The sequence below is a fragment of the Sander vitreus genome, chromosome 10, assembly GCF_031162955.1.
Source record: "Sander vitreus isolate 19-12246 chromosome 10, sanVit1, whole genome shotgun sequence".
NCBI classification, from domain to species: Eukaryota; Metazoa; Chordata; class Actinopteri; order Perciformes; family Percidae; genus Sander; species Sander vitreus.
This window is the reverse complement of record NC_135864.1, coordinates 26,778,937-26,789,204: the sequence shown is the minus strand read 5'-3', so window position 1 is coordinate 26,789,204 and position 10,268 is coordinate 26,778,937.

Below are 10,268 nucleotides of genomic sequence, written 5' to 3'. Positions count from 1 at the left end.
CATTACAACACTGGTTTCGAAAAATGTAGAAAAAAATTTAAATGCTAAAAAATTAAACAAAACACCCAACATTCAATGAAAGTAGAGATCCGATCTTTTGTTGTACTTGCGAAGCGTGTTGTATGGAATCATCAGTGTTGTTTTTGGGTAATCAAAATTAGGTATTTACAAAGAAACCCATATTTCTGATAAAGGCATTTAGACAATGAGTCAAATTTAACCCGAAGACAACACAAGGGTTAAGGAGAGCTGCAGATTTGTATTTTCCAGTTTGCTCCCCTTGACATATACATTACTTTTCAGTGTTTGCTACCTCTCCCCAGCAGTGCACACTTTTGACTCTTAGTTAGGCCTGTTTCAGCTACCTTACATTTCCCTGACTGTCAAAGCATATTAGTCGTCAACTGTTATATCCACATTGAAAGTTCAGTCTCATGTGGTGGCTCCAGTATTTTGTTCACCCACTCTGGTTTTATTCAATCTGGCTGAGACGCACATAGAGGAGGACCTGAGGAGAAAATGATGCTGCAGCTCAGCATGTGTTTAGCAATATGTCCTTACTGTTTTGTACATTCAGTAAATTTGGCCTTTTACCAAATGGCCCCAGACAGGTCATTTGGTAGAGAAAATAGACCTGGGTTGTGTTCTGAGCATGGTTGTGCGAGTGCACACACTGGACAAATTATAGAATAATTTCTGTTTAGGTCTCTCAGCTGTCTGTTCTGTAGGGTATTTTCAACGTAGAAGGGTGTATTTAAAAAAACTAATCCCACAAAACACACACACAAACACCTTCAGCTTCTTGAAAATGTGGATGAAGAGCATCTTTGCCACACTCCTTATTTTCTCCTTTTCTTATAGCCTTTGCTTTCCATTATCATCCACATCTCTTCTTTATTCCCCGCTCCCTTCTCCTCTCGCCTTTTTATCACCACCCTTTATCTCCTGCTATCGTTAATGTTCTCTCTTATTTTTCATCAGTGCTCTCTCTCTCTCTCTCTCTCTCTCTCTCTCTCTCTCTCTCTCTCTCTCTCTCTCTCTCTCTCTTTCTTCACTTCTCTCTCTAAGGAACCAGATGTGTTCCATGTATGATTTATTCAGATGCAGAGCTTGGGGCTGAGAGAGTCTGCTGCAGGCACAACGCACTCTGCTTGAGTTCAAATGGTTGAGTATACTTCCTACCGTCATTCAAATGAGTTTTTCTCATTTCGTGCTTTTTTATTTATTTATTTTTACTAAAGAAGTTGCATCATCATTGTGGACATGACACTTGAAAAAAAGGCACACAAAAAATTGAGAAAATTGCTTTTTACAAGTGAAAATGTGCTGCAATTTCTTGCTAGTCACCATTAATTCAAACTAAAACTAACACTAATTCCATAAGGATGATTCCAATGTCAAAATAGTGCACAATGTTTTATTTATAAGCATTACAGTCTGACTAGAGCCACCATCTTTATAATTTTCTACAGTGGAAACATCCTGCTGCTCCTAATGGTCCTTAAACATTTTAAAGGAGAATTCCGGCCAATTTTTACGTTAATCTTGATCACTATAAATATGCGAGTACTTTCGATAACTTTCGCAAACTGGAGCAAACTGCAGCTACGTGTACCAGCTTCCACTGAGCTAAAACGGCAGTTGTCGGGGCAAGTTTTAGAGTGCCTTCGTGTCTCTTAACAGACACAAATGCAATTAAAATGTCTGCGCAACATGAACAGGGCCCTTACGTGACAACAAGATGCGTTTTCATTGTTTAAATTCACCTACCCAGTCTCTATCCTGCCGGTAGCTAGCTCGCCCTGTTAGCTGCTAGCTGCTAGCTGCCATCTGTGATAAGTGTGCTCAGCCAGGCTTCTGTGAAAATCATCACGTAGCAGTTCTGTGTGTATTTGTAGCTCATCCATTTTGTGTTTGATCGATCTGGTGTTGGTGAGTAGGACGCTTGGCATTGTCAATCTGTGTGGTAGTTCCCTTAGCCGCGCTAGCAGGCCCCACCAGGATACTTGCTTCTGATTTCTCCCCGCCTTCGTTGCCTCACGCTCCCGAAAACAATCCAGTGAGCGCCCAGTGGTCTGGCTCTGTCCTCCAGAGGACAGGTCATGCCTTCACGACGAAAACTTGAAGTTTATTCCCCCTCAAAAATAGGTAATTGAGCACTGTAGTGGTTATGACCATATCAGTGACTATGTAACTACATGAAAACTGGCCAAATGATATATGTGGCTTGCACAGTGATAGTGGAAAAGGCTAGCTGTAGTCTTCGCTGAAGTCCCGGTGTAGCAGGAAAAGGTATACAGTGTGCCGATCGCTCCGAGAAGCAATCCTTAGCTGCAGCAACTCCGTGTTGACCGCAGTGATTCGGCTTTTTTCTTTTCTATCGACTGTACCCGTATATTTATAGCGATCAAGATTAACGTAAAAATTGGCCGGAATTCTCCTTTAAGAAATGCAAATCTGCAGCCATTTGAAGTCTCAAAGATGTCTCCAAATGTAAAAAAAAAATATGTATCAAGATGTTACAAATGTACTCAGAGACCCAAATAAATTAGCTTGTAATGCACAGATTCTATAAGAGCTTTAGCCCCTATCCTTTTGGAAAAGGAAATATGACCATTCAGTTCTTGGCTTACAAAAATATTCATGCAGCTTTTAAGGTTAAAAAGCCCTTATGACTTTAACTTTCAAACCTACATTAGATATTTAACTTTGATTTGTTTTGCCAGTCAAATGCATTCAGGTTTACAGTGTTCAATACATGAAGGTAAATTGGACGATTTGAACAACGATTTGTGGTTATGCTCTATCTGGAAGAAAGATGCTCACCAACAAGAAACCCACCAGAGGCAAACAGAATAGAATATTGCCAACATATGTCATTGTGATATGGAATATATATGATGCACAATGCATGAGATAGCATCACAAGTAGGCTTATTAGATGCAAAAGTTACATGCAGCAAGTAATATGTGGAGTCTGTTTCTTTCATATATTAAAGTGCTCATATTATGCTTTTGGGCTTTTTCCCTTTCCTTTATTGTATTTTATATCTTTTTTTGTGCATGTAATAGGTTTATAAAGTGAAAAAGCCCAAAGTCCACCCCAAAGGGAGTTACCTCCCACAGAAAACACTGTTGAGGGGCGCCTGGATAGCTCAACTGGTACAGTGTGTACCTCATGTACAAAGGCTCAGTCCTTGTTGCAGTGGCAGCAGGTTTGACTCCGACCAGCAGCCCTTTGCTGGATGTCATTCCCCTTCTCTCTCTCCCCTTTCACGTATTCAACTGTCTTATATAATAAAGGCCTAAGGTGCCCAAAAAAAGATCTTAAGAAAAAAATAAAACTTTTCACGAACTGCTCAAAACAGCTCTATTGTAGTCCATCCTTTACTTCCGTGACAAACATTTGTCATTTAGCGTCACTTTGTAACACGTTACATTATAATGCTCACCTAGCTGCTAGTGTGGCACACCCTCAAACCAAGCTAGTTAGAGAAAACGGAGAAAAGGACAGCTCTTAGTTATGCTATTATAGTTTTCGACTGAAGAGGGACTTCCTTTGACACACTGAGCTACTCTCTCCTCTCTCTTTCCATCTGTATGCATTCTTGGCCCAGCAATGCTTGTTACTAACTTAGCTCTGGGGAGCTTATTCCTCGGAGTCTTTATTTTTTCTCGCCTCACAGTTTTCCATAGATTGGGGTGGCACCCAAATCATGGTTACAGCTGCCGCCGTGTCCTGCTCGAAGCCCTGCTACGCCCTGAACTGCTACGCCCTGAACTGCTACAACTATTTCTAGTCATACAGTAGTTCCATTATCTTCACTGTTACTAGAATTGCCACTGTTCATTATACCAACTGCTATAAGTATTATGAATCATATTTCTCTATATCTGTATCAGTGTCTCTGTGTCCCAAACAGCACCATCAGACACCGCCCATCAAGAGCCTGGGTCTGTCCGAGGTTTCTGACTAAAAGGAAGTTTTACTCACCACTCAAGGTTTTTTGCCTAAAAGGAAGATTTTCCTTGCCACTGTTGCACTAAATGCTTGCTCTTGGGGGAATTGTTGGGTCTTTGTAAATTATAGAGTGTGGTCTAGACCTACTCTATCTGTAAAGTGTCTTGAGATAACTCTTGTTATGATTTGATACTATAAATAATTTTTTATTGAATTGTATGTGGTGTCACTGGTGTCCCAAACCTCTTCAAAAACCTCTCCAAGTGACTAACTTTTTTTTTTTTACATTCATTTAAAAACGATCATCTTTTTTCTCACAAAACACATACATGTTGAGCTGTGTTACGTGTTAATTAAGACTGGCTCCCATGCAATGTTCATATCCATGCTATACACCTTTGGAAAGGGAATTTGATTGTCTACAATCCTTATGATTGACGTGTTGATAGGCAATGACAGCTTGTTTTACATCTGCGCAGAGACATGATGGGGCCCATTGGCCTTCCACACTGGAAGCGCTTGCTGAATGTCGAGGGCTGTTCCAGGGTGAAATTATGGGGATATTTTTATTCTGTAGGCAGCAGTGAAAGCAAACATATCCAACAACACAGTGCAGGAAGAAGAGAAAATGTTCTTCTACTTGGAACTAATTTGGTTTAATTTTGATTTTTGAAGTTAAGTATGAAAAACCATTTTGATTATTTTATATATTTTTATACAGTCACAGTCTAGAGGAATATAAAAAAAGCGAGGAATGGATCCATATTCAGCGTTTACAACCAGCTCACAGGTAGGGAATCGCTGTTTTCTCGTAAAATGATTTAATTGCAGAAAATCTAATGATGTCCATATACGTTATTTAACATTTGTATTAGCGAACTATCGTAATGGGTCGCCAGCGACCCAGTGGGTTATAACAGGTTTAAGCACTAGGGAGGGACTTGTGTTTTATTGTTCTGGCAATAATGAAGGAACATAGAACTTTAAATGGTTGTATTTTGTATTTATTTTAAATACGTTTTTTTCTTTTCAAAATACATGTTTTATTCCTATATGGTAACGGGACTCACTAAACTTGGTATCTCCCACCCCTACCTTAACCTCATTGGACCTCATTGGACCTCACGCCCCACCTTAACCGCCCATAGGATGCGGTGAAGGAATGGCATTAGTTGACCTTTCCCATTTCCCCATTTTGTACATCCTCGATTCGTTTTTCTCAAGAGTGTATGGCTTCAGCCTGGAGACCTCCCGTCTCATGCCTGGGCGTGTAAATTCAGATATTATTCAAAAATATGAAATCACGAATTGAGCATGTTGCAATCAATTTGAACGCTGTTTAAAGTCTTAAATTAACGATAGACATACGTAGCCTATAGTTGGCAGATGTGTGGATGTTAATGTTGTATCCCAATGTTAACGTATATTGTTTATTTGATGAAACCTGCGATGACTTTACAATTTTTTTAACTATCTAACAAATTGCAAATTCATAACAGTACAAAAAAGGACAAGCATAACATGAAAACGTATGCCAGGTGAAAAAAATATAGCTCAACAATGAAGCAACCCACATGTAATACTAAAAATAATACACATTTACAATTATACAATATGAGACCACAGAAGGTACAATAAATCATGCCTCCCATTAGAGGGGAATCTGATATTATCTAAGATAAGTTAAGAGGAGGTTAACCAATATTTTATTTTAAATTGTTCTTCTATATTTCTAAAGCTGCATTTATGGATATGGAATTTGGCAAGAAGAAAAATTAGGATCATGAGAAAATATTGGTTAACCTTCTCCTTTCTGAAATCATAAAAACAAAGTAAAAATTTTAGAGGTGAAGGGACCGTTTAAAACTGCATTAGCGTTTAACGTTGACATTTGTTTAAGCCATATGAGCGGGTTTAATTTCGAGGTCTGTAGCATCACTGAAATGTACCCTCTAGTCCAGAGATTTTCAACAGGGGGTCCAAGTCCTCAGAGTCACTGCAGGGGGGCCTCCAAATTATTGTCAATTTCCTCCAACATATTATTAGCAAATACAAATCCCCACTGATAATAGGCTTACTGGCCTATAGGTAAGGTAGTCACTAAGGCCATCCACATATACAGTTCATCCTAAGGATTCACTGTACCACATGTATATGTAACATTAAAAGATGATGATTTATAAAATAATGCCAACAATCATTTGAATAGTTATGTTATATGTATAAAGGCTTTAGGCTGCCCTACATGTTATTGTAGGCTGAGTTTAATATGCAACTTCATTTTATACAATATATGTAGTAGGGGGTCCCTGCTCCAACGCTCTTTCAGTTAAGGGGTCCTTGGTTTAAAAAACGTTGAAGACCCCTGCTCTAGTCTAAAGCGATTATACAACAACGGTTACCAACAAAAAAAGTGATAATCAATCTTTATCCATATTGTGGAGCAACTCGCTCTTAAAACACACAAAAAGGCAGGATTTCTAATTCCTCACTGTCACATAGTCAGCCAGCCATGTATGATGTGTCAGCCTCTATATTCTTAGGTCCCCCAGCACGCAGAGTGATGGGGTAACTGGGACAGGGTATTTTAGCCAAGTCGATAGGTCCTCACTTAGCCCCTGCCAGAACGTCTAGACAGGCGCACATTGCCACATAGCATGTATATAACTATGAGCTATGTTACCTGAGCAGTCAAGACAGATGTTTGACTGCCTAAGACCCATTCTGAACGTCCTGTATAGTGTGTTCTATGGATAATTTTATACTGTATGAGTTGTAGATTGGGATTTTTTGTCATTCTAAAAGTATTTAAACATATTTGTGTCCAGAAGTTTTGGTCTGGACTAATGGATACTAGATCTGTCTCCCACTTTAAGAATGGGAGAGCGACTGAACCATCTGTTTTCAACCGTAACATGTTTATCTTTGATAGTAGTTTTGGGGGCGAGAGTTTAAGAAAGTCTTATCGTTGGAGGTAGATCTAAGTCCATTTTGTTATCCTTAAATCACGCCCGAATTATGGATTTAAACGGTTGATATTCAAGAAATCTATTATTGCTAATTCCATATTGTGCCACTAGATCCTGGAATGGAATAAAGTTACTGCCCTGCATTATATGCTCTAGTTGTCTTATCCCTTCACCTTGGATAGGTGAAGACCCAGACATTTTGAGAAATTCCCAACAGGCTGCCAGGGAAGTGCTTATGTTAATGCTTTAAAAGCAGGTATGATGTTTGATACTGGAGCTGATGAATGGTGTATCGGAAATTTTAATTTCCTTACAGAATGTTTGTTCTATGTCCATCCATGATTGGTCCAGGGGACTATGATTGATCCATTTTGAGATATATTGTAGTCTGTTTGACAGGAAGTAGTGAGCAAAATTTGGCAGTTCTAAACAACCACAATCTTTTGCTGTTTTTAAACTAATTTGTGGGGGTTTATTTTTCCACAAAAATTTAGAGATGTTTGAGTCCAGTGACCTAAACCAGACAGCAGAGGGTTTGGTGGGTAACATTGAAAACAGGTAGTTGATTTTAGGTAGGACCATCATTTTTATGGTGGCGACTCTTCCCATGAGTGATATGGGCAATGTTGTCCATCGCACAAAGTCATCCTCTATTGATTTAAGTAGAGGCGTGTAGTTTAGCCATGTCAGTTCTGACAGCCTGGAGGAAGTATGTACACCCAGAAATGTAATATTCCCTGACTTTAGCGGTGTGGTGGATACACAGAGAATTTATCTATAAGTATGATTGTCTCAGAAAGAGACGTTTGTGAGTTTAGGAGGAAAAATAATATATCATCCGAATTAAGGCTTATCCCGCACATTTTTAAGCACAAAATTGCTTTGCTAGCTCAATCGTCTTGTAACTAAGACATCAGCTGAAAAAAATAATTGTATTCATTAGCATGATTGCCATACTGTTTAGTTCAAAAACATCCAAAACACCAAAGCGGACCAGACGCCAGCTTTTATTTTGAAAAGTAGAAGCTCGGGGTCTGCACCAGATGGGATGGCATGAGACAGGAGGTCTCCAGACCACAGCCATACCCAACTAGTTTTTCTCGCTTCCTCTCCTCCTGTTTTAGTCCCCCCCACGGGAATTGCGAGTGGAGGAGGCAAGGAAGAGACTCAAGGGTAGAGGAGTCGAAGCAACAGGCATTTAAAGCAACACTATGTAACTTTTATCGCGAGCTGTAGTTCCAATAAGACAACCTGTAGGGGGACCGAAGCGGCGGGTAGCGCAAGCTGTAGTTCCAATGAGACAACCTGTAGGGGGACCGAAGCGGGAAAAGTTACATAGTGTTGCTTTAACAAAATGAGACATCCTTGACTGGGAGCCGTCATTTTAAAGTAACGTCAATTAAATATGAGTGTGTGTGTGTGTGTGTGTGTGTGTGTGTGTGTGTGTGTGTGTGCGAGTGTGTGCTATGTAGGCTCATTCATTTTGTCAGGTGGATTTGCATCTTACTTTACTTTATTTAGTTTTGGGGAAAACTCTCACTCCCTCCTTGCTGTTTGCTTGTTGCTTTGCCAAGTTAGCATGTGTAGTGGAATTGTCATAGGTTACCTTTGCAGTACTGTAGGAGAGGACACAGTTAATTGGGCTGGCTTTGCTTTTTTCCAGACAAGGGAAGGGGGTTCAGAGGGCCAAGGGTTTAAGAGTCAAGGTTCGCTTTTAAATGTAATGGTTGGAAAATGGTCAGCCTATACTCTCAAGAGGAAATCTCTCTCATGTAACAGCTGCAGAAGCTGTAAAATGCAATGTTGTACTGGAGCCTTGATCTCAGGTTGTGTTTTTACAATGACACAGTAGTTCCTCTTTGTAATGGGGCTACAGGGCAAGGGCAGCAAAGCAAAGCATGTACAGTGGATCTTGTGCGATGACATTAAGTCTGAGCATACCTCGTACTCCAGTGGCTTCTGTTATCAGACAAGGCTTAACCTATTTTAGGCATCAGAGCCCCCATGTCGCTTCCCACAGGCTGTCAGAGCACATATGGCACTACAGAAACACTGCTTCGGGCAAGATTATCAATTCATTGCTTTGTTTACATGTTTGCCCCTTTGGGACACATGCCTTCCTTTCTTCTCTGTTCAGGTGCACATTTAAAAGAGGCTATCAGTCATGGATTATATGGCTAGTTTGTAGGGTAAGTACAATAATTCATTACTTTGTTACATTATCTCCAGTATTGCATGGTTACATTTGAAAATCCCTGGAATCAGTCAGATGTATTCAGTTAATGGTGACTATCAAATACTCGACAGGCCTGTAGACTCCCCTTGGCAATCAGCTGAGCCAGTGAGTGACACACAGACATAATTGTTAAACAATTAACAGCAGGTGTGCCAGTGGGTTTATCAACTGGGTGCTTTCCATTATGAAGGAAACACGAGAGGCTCAATTATAAAACCATTGAACCTCTGGGAAGATTCTCACAATGCGACTCATCCTCTGTGCTCACAGGATCTGGCTCAGAAATATCACTGGAGGGAAGGACTGATAATCGAGGGCTAAAATGGTTAAAGCGGCATTAGGTACAGTAAATTACACACTGGTGGCTCCAAAATGGCAGTAAGACAACAATTCCCCCCATGTTAGCCAAATATATTACACCCTATTGGTGATTACAGCCTTGACTGAGAGCTAAGAAAATAAAGAAACATACAAGAGACTCAAAATGAATGGTCAATAGATTATTGACTAATCAAGCTAATGTTTGCAACGTGGGTGGGAGCGGAACACACACACTGGGGGAGCGGGTAGTAATGGTCAGAAACCTACCGGTAGCAGGCAGGAGCGGGGTTAAAGTGGACTTATTATGCTTTTCCATATTTTCTGTCATATCTACAATGTTATAATGTTGGATTTTCATGTTAAATGTGGCCAAAACAAATAATGAGGTAAACGTATTTTAGACAAATCCCAAGAGCTACTACCAACTGTTGTGAACGTTCTGGTTTCAACAGTTTTATACGCAACACTTAGCCAGCCTTATATGATTGGTCATCTGCTCCAGCCAGGCAGGATTAGAGTGTTTTTTTTTTAAGCTACTGTGATGTTAACATTGTCGCATGTAGCTACATGCTAACGGCAGTAAAATATGTCACCTTGGCTGCCAATATTGTTAAATTCTCCCCAGTTCCGGGTCACATTACTCCTGAAACATTTCTGTTTATGTAGTATTTGGTTTAAAAGCCTTAATCTGTGATTTCTGACTGTAGAAAGTGCTGCTACACTTTATTTGTGTCCAATGCTAACTATAGTAGCTACATGCTAACGGCAGTAAACAATGTCA